The sequence below is a fragment of the Manduca sexta genome, chromosome 14, assembly GCF_014839805.1.
Source record: "Manduca sexta isolate Smith_Timp_Sample1 chromosome 14, JHU_Msex_v1.0, whole genome shotgun sequence".
In the NCBI taxonomy this organism is placed as follows: Eukaryota; Metazoa; Arthropoda; class Insecta; order Lepidoptera; family Sphingidae; genus Manduca; species Manduca sexta.
Genome location: NC_051128.1, coordinates 6,494,980 through 6,507,784, shown reverse-complemented (window position 1 = coordinate 6,507,784; position 12,805 = coordinate 6,494,980). Strand labels below are relative to the sequence as shown.

At 33.0% G+C, this 12,805-nt stretch overlaps 1 protein-coding gene across 2 annotated transcripts in view; it reads left to right on the top strand.

Annotated features, from left to right (window-relative positions):
* LOC115456135 (serine/arginine repetitive matrix protein 2) overlaps positions 1-12,805 on the top strand; it is a 127,503-nt gene that overhangs the window by 32,046 nt on the left and 82,652 nt on the right. Inside the window, exon 1 of one of the 2 annotated variants that reach the window (XM_030185046.2) lies at positions 1,640-1,807. The exons of the other annotated variant lie outside the window; for it this stretch is intronic. The gene's annotated coding sequence lies outside the window, so the exon portion shown is untranslated. Of the gene's footprint in view, positions 1-1,639; positions 1,808-12,805 lie in introns of those variants that run through there. 2 annotated transcript variants of the gene reach the window in all.

Sequence of the window (12,805 nt, the reverse complement as noted above, 5' to 3'; positions counted from 1 at the left end):
ATGGGGAACTATTATATATTCGCTTATTACGTTCGTTTATTGCACCTAAATATTCCCGCTAGAATAATTATAGTAATGCTAATAAACAGTATACAATTTACTAGTATTACAGAGTACAAAATATAGTTTTGCAAAGCATTTATTTAGCTATTTTTATTATCCGCTACAGAACCTTGTGGCAGCGCTAAGCATTGCCCGCTGGTTGCTTATAATTACTTCGTAAATTGATTACGTCCGACTTGTTAAATAAATCAGGAAGGCTGAATAAAAACTGTAATTACTGCGTCAGTTTAAGTAACTAATTCGACATCCGATCAAAATATTGTGCATGTAAATAAATGTGTTAACGATTGGAAGATCTAGTACTTATCAGGTATCAAACATAGCCTATCGATAAGCCATGGAATAAGTCAATTTAAGATTGTGAAAAGACTCGAATTGGTAATCAAAAGCCGTTTATCTATCGTATGAACGCAATCCAATATTGAAAAGGGAGCGAGCAATAATTTAAGCAAGAGCAACACGTTGAAAATGTAAATAGCCTAATTTAAAAACATTGCGTAGAAATACCGAAAAACCTGCCCGGTTCTTCTTCATTTAACATTTGGTAATAGGCAAATGAAGCATAGTATTTCGTTCACGTACTAAACGGAAGAATTGCTTCAGTTAATTGATCGGTTATTAGAAACTCCTTTCATAATGCGAAGACACTCGTGCTCGTAACAATGTTATGGGCTTGTTACTCATTTATTAGCTGAGTAATAGTTTTGAAAAACAATGGCAATGATTGTCTATTGATGTTATAATTGTGTTTCACAATCACGCCGTTGCGGCTGATAGTGAGTTGGTGGTTAAAAGTGCAGTGAAAAGATGGGTAATGCTCTAGTCGTGGTAAAATAAATGTACTGATTGGTATATATAGAATAGTTCAACCAAAAAATTATGATTTAAGGATATTAGCGTAAAATTTTATAGTAGTCAATTTATATGTTTTATTTAAAAATTACATTATTTTCTTAAGTTTTTTTTGTACGTCTATAAATTTGCAACCGTTTTTGGGTAGTGACGGAGATTTACTGCTCATGTCATTCAGTTGAATAATAAAACTTTCTTAAAGATTTTAAATTCATAAAGTAACTTATTACACATAATTTAGAGGAGAGATTTTCACAGCGGAAGTTATGTACTGGTCAAAAGTAACCGATAAGAATCAGTTATAGTCAGTATATACTGATCTGATTTGGTTGTATAACCAGATCACCTGCATAACTATATATTTGGCCATATTAACTTTATGAATTTAATATGAAATCCTGTTGGAAAACATCACTTCAATTTACATACTAGAGGTTTGTCAATAGATGTTGGAACCAGATTCATTACTGGTACACGAAAATGCAACTTCCATGATGTAATCAATAACTATAGAAACTGTTTTAACCAAATTCACACGTAGACATCACGTATGAGGTAAACATGAGTTTCCATGCTAATGTTATCACCTTGACATGAGATTGCCAAAACGTTTGCTCGCCGCTGAAGTAGCTGGCGACTTAGCGAACGCAATGCCCCACTGTGTGAGTGGAAAATGGCCATAATAAGGCAAACGGACGTACAATCCACCTGCATACAATAGCTTAGTAGTGTATTGGTGTTCCCAGCTTCCGAGCGCGGCCTCGCGAACTCGTTGCACGCGAGTTATCACATTATTGAATATCGGTCCGAATATTTATATGACATAAGTGTTAAATTGTGTTAGTGTTGTGCTGGTTCGCTTAAATCGTTCGATGTGTGAAGATTTTGTGGAGTTAATAAACCTTGATTATTTTATCGTGTGCGATCTAATTAAATAGATCGATGTTTGGGTGTGATTTTCTCACGAGCCGCTGAATTTGAACACAAATCGATCACGATGTTGATTCGATCGTGGAATTGAATACTTTTAATGCAGTTTGCAGTTATATTGATTCAATACTAGTTTTAGTATAATATTATCTATTATGAAGTCAACTTCATATTATTTGAACAACCTTTTTTAGTTTTCCTTTTTGCGCACAATCTGTATTTTCCTTTATCGCTTGAATAATCGAAGACTTTTGATTTCTACTACAAAATTATTGTTGTAAGCTTATAATTATTGCGGAATATTATGCCGTTAAATCGTATCTAAATAAATTCGTAAACATTGCTATTTTTAACACTGTCGTGTTTATATTGCAATCTTAAACTGTCAATTTTATTTATTTCAAAAGAATAATTCTCACAACTGTGAAAATAAGCTAGACGCGGGTATAATAGGTTTAATATTTCTGTTATTGAATCTTACCAGTAAGGTCATATCATTGTATCCACACTCAATACAATAGTTACACCATCGTAGTGTTACATTACTGAAGATTATTTAATTTAAAATATATATCCCTCACTTATGCAATTGTAATGAATTATTAGACTATAGACAGTCAAAATATTGTTTGGGACTTAAATTATTAAATGTCAATGCGATTCTTCTGTAATCATAGTCTTATTTTAAAAAAATTCTGACCCCTTTATAGCCTTATAGGGGTAGAATATTATAAAACCTTACGCCGCTTTTTTCCCGCCATTTATACGAAAATAAAACCATTTAAAAATAGCACTCCTGTCGTTTCTTATAAGTTATTTGGGTTATTTTATATATATTTTACATAAACATATGCATTTAACAACGGTATTACTTGAGGAAGTTGAGCATTAACGTTTGTATTCAATTGCACGTCGAGTGTAGTCGGAAACAGATAAAATCGTGTCCAACGCATAAACACTATGAATTATTTTTCAATTATATTTATAAACAGTGAGCAAATGGGTGAGTGAACAATATGCTAAACACGTGAACTATTAAGCAATATTCTATATTAGTTTCATACCTGTACCTATAAGAAAGAGATTATGAATTGAAGACGTGGATTTAGGTATATAAATATAATATTAAATAGGAAATATTTAAAAGTAAGGATTATTTTTTATTAGAAATCAGATTCCTTAAAACCCATTTATAATAAATGCAGCAAACTATTTTAACTAATTGCAATATGTATGCATTGTTTTGGAATTTAAATTAGATACCGAAAGAATTAACTAAATAAGCAGGATTTAGTGCGAATCGCTATAGAATGACGCAAAAATTTCAAATGCTACTTTTCGTAATTTCATAGCGAAAGTAATATTTGATATCTAATATAGCTTTTCCCCACGGCTTTTCACGCTATAATCTGTTTACGAGATGAAAGACTGTCTCAGGAATGAAAAATGAAAGCATATAGGGGTAACGTAACTTTTTAATATTGAACTATTTTATACAATCGGATCGGTAGTTTTGCCTACAAACATATCCATCTTTACAAAAAAAAAAGGTTACCGCTTCTTGAATAATGACTTACAAATTTACAACAGTTGATCATGAAACGATGTAGGATTTCATGCTACGGTGTTCGTTATCAACAAAATATACCCGTATCGCTTTATAATGCTTGTTCATTTTGTGCCAGGCGGCTATATGCTAATCATGGCGTGCCAATCAACGATGTGTTTTTCTATTTTAAAACTAAATTAACAAAATGGAAATGACCTGGCGTTTTTGAGACGCCATTCCAATGGTGTTATCCTTACTTTAATCAACTTTTTGCCGCCTATATCACGATATAGATGTTTCTATTTCAATAGTGATTAGTTTTTTTTGACTATGCGACACATGTCAATACCTGAATATTTTTATTTTATTGATTTGAGATTTTTTATTGAGAAGCGAAAATTTTTTGAATGGCTTATTATGTTGTGATTATTAAATTGATGAAAGTGCCATAAAATCTCGAACTAAGTGTCTGTATATACAATATCTGATGCAGCTATTGAAATTCTATCCATACTACTCATTATTCAATGGACTTAAATTGAACTACGTGCAAAATTCTAAGCCAGGGAATACAAGGTTAAATTTAGTCCACTGTTTTTCCGAAACATATTATGTACTTTTAACTTAATCAACAACATACGATAAATCTACAATACAAAATACAAAAAAAGGAAACATGAAGTCAATTTCACATGACAGATACATTTTCGCAGATATTTTTTTTATTTTCGTTATCATTTACCGATTACGTATTTTTTTATGAAAGTTCATTTTATATATTACTGTATATGCATGTGTAGAAATGACTATTCTATGAACAGTAATTTACACGAAGTCTATCACGTGTTGCAAAAGGATCTGTAAATGACTGATTTATTACTCACGTTTTATCATTTACTAGTGTTATGAATATTTAATGTCTCCGTGATAGAGCGGCTGGGAAAACTATTCAAATGTTGTTCCAATAATACCCGTTATGCCATCGTTTTTCTTGGTCAGTGTGAACTTGACTTAACATTATTCCTTGCGTGACAATTTACAAGGAATTGTGCTACTATTGCAAATTCGTTACAATCATTTAGCCTACATGCAGTATTTAGTCTTAGTATGTTCTCCGAGTGGTACATGATTTAAATAAAATTAGTTTATGGTAAAAAAATCCGAAACAATATTCTTACTTAAATAAAACCTTGTTACAGTTTTGAGTGCAAATTTAAATTCAGCTCAAACAATTTTGACAGAATTAAATGTATTGTAGAATATAAGAAATTGACAAAACTATTTTTCGGTCAACCGTTCTTCAGTTCCCCGTAATCAAGGCTCCAAATTGGCTCCGAAGTCTTTAAATCTTTGGGAGAAAATTATAATAAAAAAACCGCGACAAAATCCGTAAAATTGTTTTATTTCAATATTATTAGATTATATTAATTCATTTTCAAAAAAATACACGTTAAGTTACAGTAAGGAGTATAATATAAATAAAATATTAGTACAATTATATTGTTTTATCACATTCTTAGTGCTGCCAAGGAAAAGTGTTTAATAAAATATGAAAACTTCATACAATAATTACAAGACCAATTTATAAAAAAAGAAAACATGCGCTACTAACGATTTAAACAAATTGCAACAATAACTCACGAGATTTCTAACGAGGTTACAATCAACTTGAGTTTTTCACGTAATTCGTAGTCACGGAAGATTTTATTAATCACCGATTTAATGAATCGTATCGCCTATATTTCCTATAATTTATAAACATGGGACACAATCATCTGTTATAGCATTGCGTATTATTTTTATATGTGGTATTGCGTTTTTTTTGGGAGTAGGCAGGGATGTATCAAACTCGCAAGCTTCTTTAGTTATCAGAGGCGAAAGATGAAATTTTCCAACACAACATACAGTCACTAATAGGCATTAATGAGGTCTTCAAATCGTTCAGGGGCCTTATTCTCTATCCCGCACGTTATTTTAACAATGCGTAACAAGCACGTAACACAACGCATCATGTTTAGGACGATAGAAATTTGGCTTACAGAATACCATTCCACGCACATTTCTCGAACATAACATGACACGGCCGCGTTACGCGTTTACACTATCATACAGAATAAGGGCCCTGATAATTAAATTCTATATAAAGGGTAGCCGGCAGTAATCAGGTTATTGGGACCCTTCGTCACTGTTTGTCTCTTGTAAAAGTTGGCGACCTTATTGCCATTTATCGCCCACAAACACCTAATATCAAAACTTAACCGGGAATTGAACCTGAGTCTCCGAAAGAGTACCGCGCACGCAACACAACCACGGCACTGATATTCTCAGGGGCTATAATTTTAACATGTGCTTACGAAATATAATTTTGTCATCAGCTGTATGATTTATCTAGATTCAATTTACGATGGATTTTGCTAATATGTGGCAACGTTTAAATGCATAATACTTAGAACGTTGCTATTAAACACATACGAGTATATTAAACCGGAGATTACTTAAATTCCATTGCCCACATACTAGTGTATGACATAAATAACTCGACATGGTCTTGATTAATGTATTACAAAACTATGTTTTATTTTGATCAAGATTAAGTCATATATTGCGTTGAAGCGTAAAAATAATTTCATGCCTAAATAGCTTAACGAATATACGTTTTATGTTATTACGAAAATATATATAAAGATGTACATCAAGTTGTACACATATTTGGAATTAGATTAAAATTTGAAACAAAATGTCGCTCAAGTCAATTAGCTTCACACCTGTCAATATTTATAGAAGTTTTAAATTAACTAATAAATAGATTCTCTAATTGAACGATATAATTCCTCAAATCCTGAGCAAATGCTCTTTAACGCAAATATTAACTTATGCATTTATTTTTCCTGTTTTTACAGTAATTTGTCACTAGATGTAGGCCGTTTCCAAGATCTCGGTCTGAAAACGTTTAAGAGAGACTCATGTTCAGCAATGGACATCTTAGATGGAACTGAAAGAAAACAAATTCGAAAGTAATTGGAGTAAAAAATGACTTATTACAGAGTTAACTGATTGATTTTTCATGCAGGCGGATTCGCGACCAAAAGCTAGTGTATAATTATTTTACAATACAATAAATAGACCATGGCGCTGTTATACATTTCATTTATAACGAGCATCATAATTTTTTATTTATTTTATGTTTCTTTGAGATGGATTTAAAAAAACCATTATAGTACAAATTTAACATTGAGTAACACCTCTATGGAAATTAAATTCTAGAATCATCGATTAGGTTGCGCATTTTCTATCAATTAGTCGGTTCTAATATTTTTATTAAATAGATGAAATACTTATGATCACGATTAATGACACACACATTAGCAATCAACACGACCATTTATGTCAAAGCGTAACCAAATATATCGAGTCGGATGAATCAATTAAACGTCACGCTACGTCAAACATTTAGTTGTTGTTGTGCCAAGTTAGATTGGTAGGTCAGATTATTTGACGTCGACACGTTTGTTTGTATATTATACATAACACGTTACCTTGGTATTCGTATCATAAAATGTGCATAGTGAATATACGTCAAATTATTTCTCACGTAATCAGCAAAAGTCTGTAAAAGTATAAAATCTAAAAACTAATTGATGTGCAATCTCGAAAAGGGCACATGTCCGGAAATGTCAAAAGTTCAGGAAATGGAATTTTCCTAAACTAGTGTAAAAAAAATTCTTTTTGGTTTCGAATTTGGGTTCAATTAGCAATAAAAAATTACAGCACTTTTGTTGTTATTTGTTATTATATAAACATCACTCGCTATAGATCTAGATATATATTTATGAGATGTGCCCATTTCGTAATTGCATATTGAATCGTTTGTGTATTAACAATAGAAAAAAAGGTAAATTGCAAATACAGTATGCTGAAACTGATGATATGATGATACTGAAAGTTCATTCGAAAATTCTGAATTTCTGTGCTTCTGAATTTGTAGATACTTAATTGTATCTTTATTGATGTCTTATTGAAGTCTTAAATTAATCACAATATTTACGTACCTACTGAAATCCACGTGTGGCTTTTGCCTTCCAAATAAAGACCAAATTAACAGTCAAACGTACAACGTACAGAAAGTAGCTCACCAGTAGAAATCGAAAGTTTTCGAGGCATCGAACGAAACACTAACTAACAAAGTAGTCTTAAATGGTAAGTCAATCTATGCCCAATTTTCGCAAACCAGTGCCCACATTTAGCCTGAGTACAGTCACCTTGCTACAGAAATTCATTCAATGAACGAATGAACTAAGGAAGTCCCAAATGATCAGTCAATCTGTGGCCACATTTAGGCATCGGTACAGTCACCTTGCCGTGGGGATCGCCTTGCGGCTGACTCACGAACGGAATACGATCCATGAGCGTTCGACCGGCGCCGCCTTCTGTTACATGGCTTGGTCGTATAATAGTTTTTGAAGGTACAATATATTATTAAGCTATTGTGCATTGCATGTCCGGTACAATATCGCTCTGAGGTCCTGGGTTCGAATCCCGGGTCGGGCAAAGTGATATTTGGGTTTTTCTGCTCAGTATCAGCCCGGAGTCTGGAATTTGTGCCCGATATGGCGATAGGCTCGCCCCCTATCACATCATGGGACGGAACATACTTGGCGAAAAGTGGGTGCCCTAGTTGCGCCTCTGCATACCCCTTCGGGGATAAAATGCGTGATGTTATGTATGTATTGTGCTCTGCCAAATTAGTCATTAAAATCATCGTATTTGAAGATTGTTGCTCTTGTTTCCTATAATATCATATTGGAAGGGTTTGTCTGTATACATAATGGAACTGATAGATGCGGTTTATCATCTTTTTTATGTATTTTTTTTATTCTGTGTTCAATTGTTGATAGTATTAATTATTATTTTTACATGTCTTACGCGTTTTTTGAAGTACCTGTTTATTTTTATGGATTTTTGTTTATAATGCGTATAAATCAATGATAAAGACATTGGCAAATTAACGACTTTGTGTTATAAAGTTGATTATTTCGTTGAATTTTCGAAGGAAGTGTTACTTCCTTCTTTGATGCGTGGGCAGGTAGGCCTGCTGTCATTCTGGTCCACTTACAACAAATCATATATCCATATGTATAATAGTATATTATATATATTGTATATTGTACAAATTTTGATATAAAAAAGATCGGCAAAGCACGTCATATAAAATATCTATGATGAAGTGAGAATTTTGACTATAATTTTCGATATTCATTCGTTCGTTCGTTTCGTATTATAATATTGTAGAACTGTTCGTATTTTAATTTGACGTATTCATAAAAATTAAAATGAACTTACGATACAAGTTCATTTTATAACATATTATCTTCTACATGTATTGTATGAAAATATAATGTATCTATTTTAACTATTATACAGAGTTTTTCTTCTACAACGCCTCCAATATCGATCGAGCATCGGACTATCGATATATAGTAAAAATTTTAGTACACTTATTATTAAACATTTATATTTAATTGCGAAGCTCCAAATACCTAACATACATAGCATGCATTGTTAAGATTTGCATTTTATCCTGAATAAAGTCAAGGAAACCGAAATGCGTAACAAAAGTTTTCGAAGAACAAAGCAATTCTGAACGATGGTCACGTAACAGCAATCTATTAATATTATTGTACACAATGCATTGCATTGTTCATTGGCTTGAAGTGTTTGTTCAACAAAGGGCGTGACGTAGATTTGTCTGCTATGGCTAAACGGTGTAGGAATAGTGTGAAAATAGCTTGAAGTTTCTTTGTTAAAGCTTCGCTAAAGTATTACGCTCAGCGTACATGCAATCGACTTGTTATCAAGATTCGAGAAACACTAGTAATTAAACTGATAGTTGCTGAAGTGCAGTGTTTCTCAGGAACATTCTGTCAGCGTCTGCGCATCGCTTTAAACACCTTTCTTTTGCGGGGACAACCGCTGTCACCAGTCATAATTACTGAAACATAAATCATTGTGATTGGAGACGGTAATTACTATAAATAGAGATGCAAAATTTACTAAAGAATAAAATAATACCGATATAAACCGCATTCTGTTCCATAAAAAGAAAAAGGAACATTAAATCGCGTCATTATCCTCATTACTGCAAACGTCATTCATTGTAACTGGCAGTTTAGCATCGAAGTTCGGAGCAAAGTGAACGGCCTTGCGAAGAAGGGTCAGGTGGTCGGTCAATGGGCCACTTTACGATACTCTCAGTTTCTACTACAAATTAGAACTTGCTTATGCAATATGTGGTGTTTTGTTATACTGTTCCTTATGCGCGCGCATGTCCGTTGAATGACAATGTTTGTTATTTAACTTATACGATTATCTGGGGCATCTTGTGTTGAGTTCTTGAACAATGTTACAGTATTGTATTTAAAACTGCATTCGTTATAATGCAGGAATAGGCTGTGTCGTAGTTAAAAATTAAAATATTTTAGAGTGAACATTATAGTATTTTAGGACATGCTAAGATACAAATTCGGTAATAGTATTTTGTTCTACGTGATTGTAAAAGAATAATATGATATTCATTCAACATACTTATACCTTTTTTCCTCAAAGTAGTAAGCAGAGGCATACCTAGTTCATCCCTTTACATCCATTAAACAACTAAATTAACTTTTTCATACAATAATAGCACGCAAGGATTGCTTGACCCGGGAAACAATATAATGACAAATTAGTTTTCCATAAGACTCGACAGAAAGTGATATTGAAAATCGTCGTTTACTATAACTAACTTATTTAGTTGTAAACGTCCCTATACTTGCGGTCAAAATGCTTTCTTAGTTCATTATTTTGTCTCCCGCTTTGCTATGAAGGGAATTGGACAATGAATATTTCCAACTCCTCCCTACCTTTTTATTTGATTAATTTCGTTGCGGGATAATGACAAATTAGTTTTCCCTGAGACTCGCCGAGCTTCCTGCTCGGTGTCATAAAATGCGTGCCACTGCTGATCCTGGCTTACAGGAGTTGTAGTGGTGAGTGTTGGGAGGGAAACTCTCTGACCCAGGAATCAAGCTTTCGTTTCATTTCAAAAAGAAACGATTGGAACTGTGGTCTCTTGTCAATGGCCTAATGAGGTGACGTCATTCCATTTCCTTATCGGAAATCATATTTCGCTGGTCAATTATTATGTCCGGTAAGTGGTTTATACTTGATAAGTCCGGTGACTTATACCTTAAACTTTTTTGTCCTAGAAAAAAAGTCAGTTTTAAAGCCGTGGGAAAATACAAACAATAAATTGTTAAATATTGTTTTCTATTGGTCATGCAACGTGAAATGAAAAATATGAATTTTAGATATTTCGTTTTTTTTTATTTGGGTTTACAAAAAAAATATAAAACTGTGTAGCTTTGAAGCAACTTTGGTTTAGAATGTAACTTAGTCGTTGCGACATTTTTTGACCTACTTGAGATATGCATCACCCACAATTTGAGGTCACTATACTCTTGAAACAATTTTGCCTAAAATGGGAAGTCTTCCACGTAAATACTCGTATGTTATACGAATATTTTAAAAGGAAAACTTTATTGGTTTGTAGGGGCTAATCTATGAAACAACAAAACCTATTTTGAAAATTCTTTCATACTTTAGAGAGCTATAGGTGTTTTATCCTTGAAAGATTTTCCCTGCGGACGGAGTCACGAGCAAAAGCTAGTAAACTAAATTTAGAGGACGATACTGTCCTTGATAAACTGAATACTAAAATGTAATACCACAAAAAATTGTTCAAATCTATGATGATCTTCTGTAATTACATTTTTTATAACATGAGATCATTTGCAATAAAACCTTGGTTAAGTACATTTTTAAGTGTCTTTTACCTGACCTTTGCGTAGAGTCAAGGTATCGTTTTGCTCAAGTATTTTGGCAGTACAGCTGTATATGGCCCGACCTTTAAACGAGCTCATTTCTCATCGACATTGGTTGGAAAAGACGTATTACAGTATGAATAATTAGTTTCCTGCTTCCCACGCGAATATGGACATGTAATTTTTGTACAAAACATTTGTCGTTTATTTATGAGTTTATTTAGTATTTTGTAAATTGGATCAACGTCTCCTGTGGATAAACTTATTAAAGAACATTTTGGTTATTAATGAAGTTTAAATTTTTTTTGATTGTCATTAATTTGTGTTGTGTTGTATGCTAAAGTCAACGACTACATTTTTAACCATTGTTTTGAATTATGTTAACTGACTCAGTGACGTAGTTGTATTACGATACGACTTCCTTCGTGACCCCGTGACCACGGAGACAGTCTTTGAAGCGTCGGGGGAAAATTATATTATAAAAAACTGCAATAAAATCCGAAAAATAGTTTTATTTTAATGTCTAATATGCGTAGAAATATAAAAAATCATTATAATACATATATCATGTAACAATAGCTTTTCCTTATTAAAAATATAAGTACTTAATGGTAGGCATAGTAATAATATCCTTTATATCAGACCTTCGGCATCATTTATATTTGAACAGTTTATATATTTTCCAGGTATAACATTTTGCACGACTCCATCCCGTGATTATTGACCACAGCGTAGTTATTTATAACAAAATTAAATCCGGTTTCCCAAACTCGTAGGCGAGAACAAGTACTTAACATTTGCACGTTGCATTACATTAATACGTTTTGCAAAATAGATATCGTTATTACTAATCACGTTGTCATTTAGTTCGTGAAATGGTAAACGCAATTTGTTTTAGGCGTGGCCAGAAATATATTGGTTTTAATGGACATTGTAATGCATTTATAGGCGTATTTATATGGTTTGTTTTCTATTGTTTTCTGTAAAATAATGAACTGGCATAAGAACTTTTAAAATATTATTTGTTTATGCGAACGGCGATTGCCTAGTTGCGAGTGGAACTGCTAAGAAAAATGTCCGCAGGTTCGAAATCCAGGGGCACTCATCTGTAACTTTTCTAGAGTTATATAACTGTGTATTCTTTATGGATTATCGCTTGATTAACGTTGAAGGAAATTATCTTCAGGAAACCTGTATACCTAGGAAGTTTTATATAAGGATTTTTGAGGGTATCTGAAATCTGTCAATGCGCACCACGCCAACGTGGTGAACAAAGGCTTAATTCCTCTCAGTAGTAGAGAAGGCTCGTGCACAGCTATGGGACCATATACAAGGCTGATATTATTATTTTATGATATTAATAGTTTGCGATTAAGTTTCTAAGCAAATTGCCGGGTTTAAGATCTTTGTTTGATGAAAATTACTAAAAGTTAGCAAGTATCCTAGTTTCTGGGGCCGATTCTCAGGTTTGATGAGAATTACTCAAAGTTAGCAAGAGTCCTAGAGGTTCCGAGTCGATTCCCAGAACGGGCAAAATGAGGGTATTTTTATC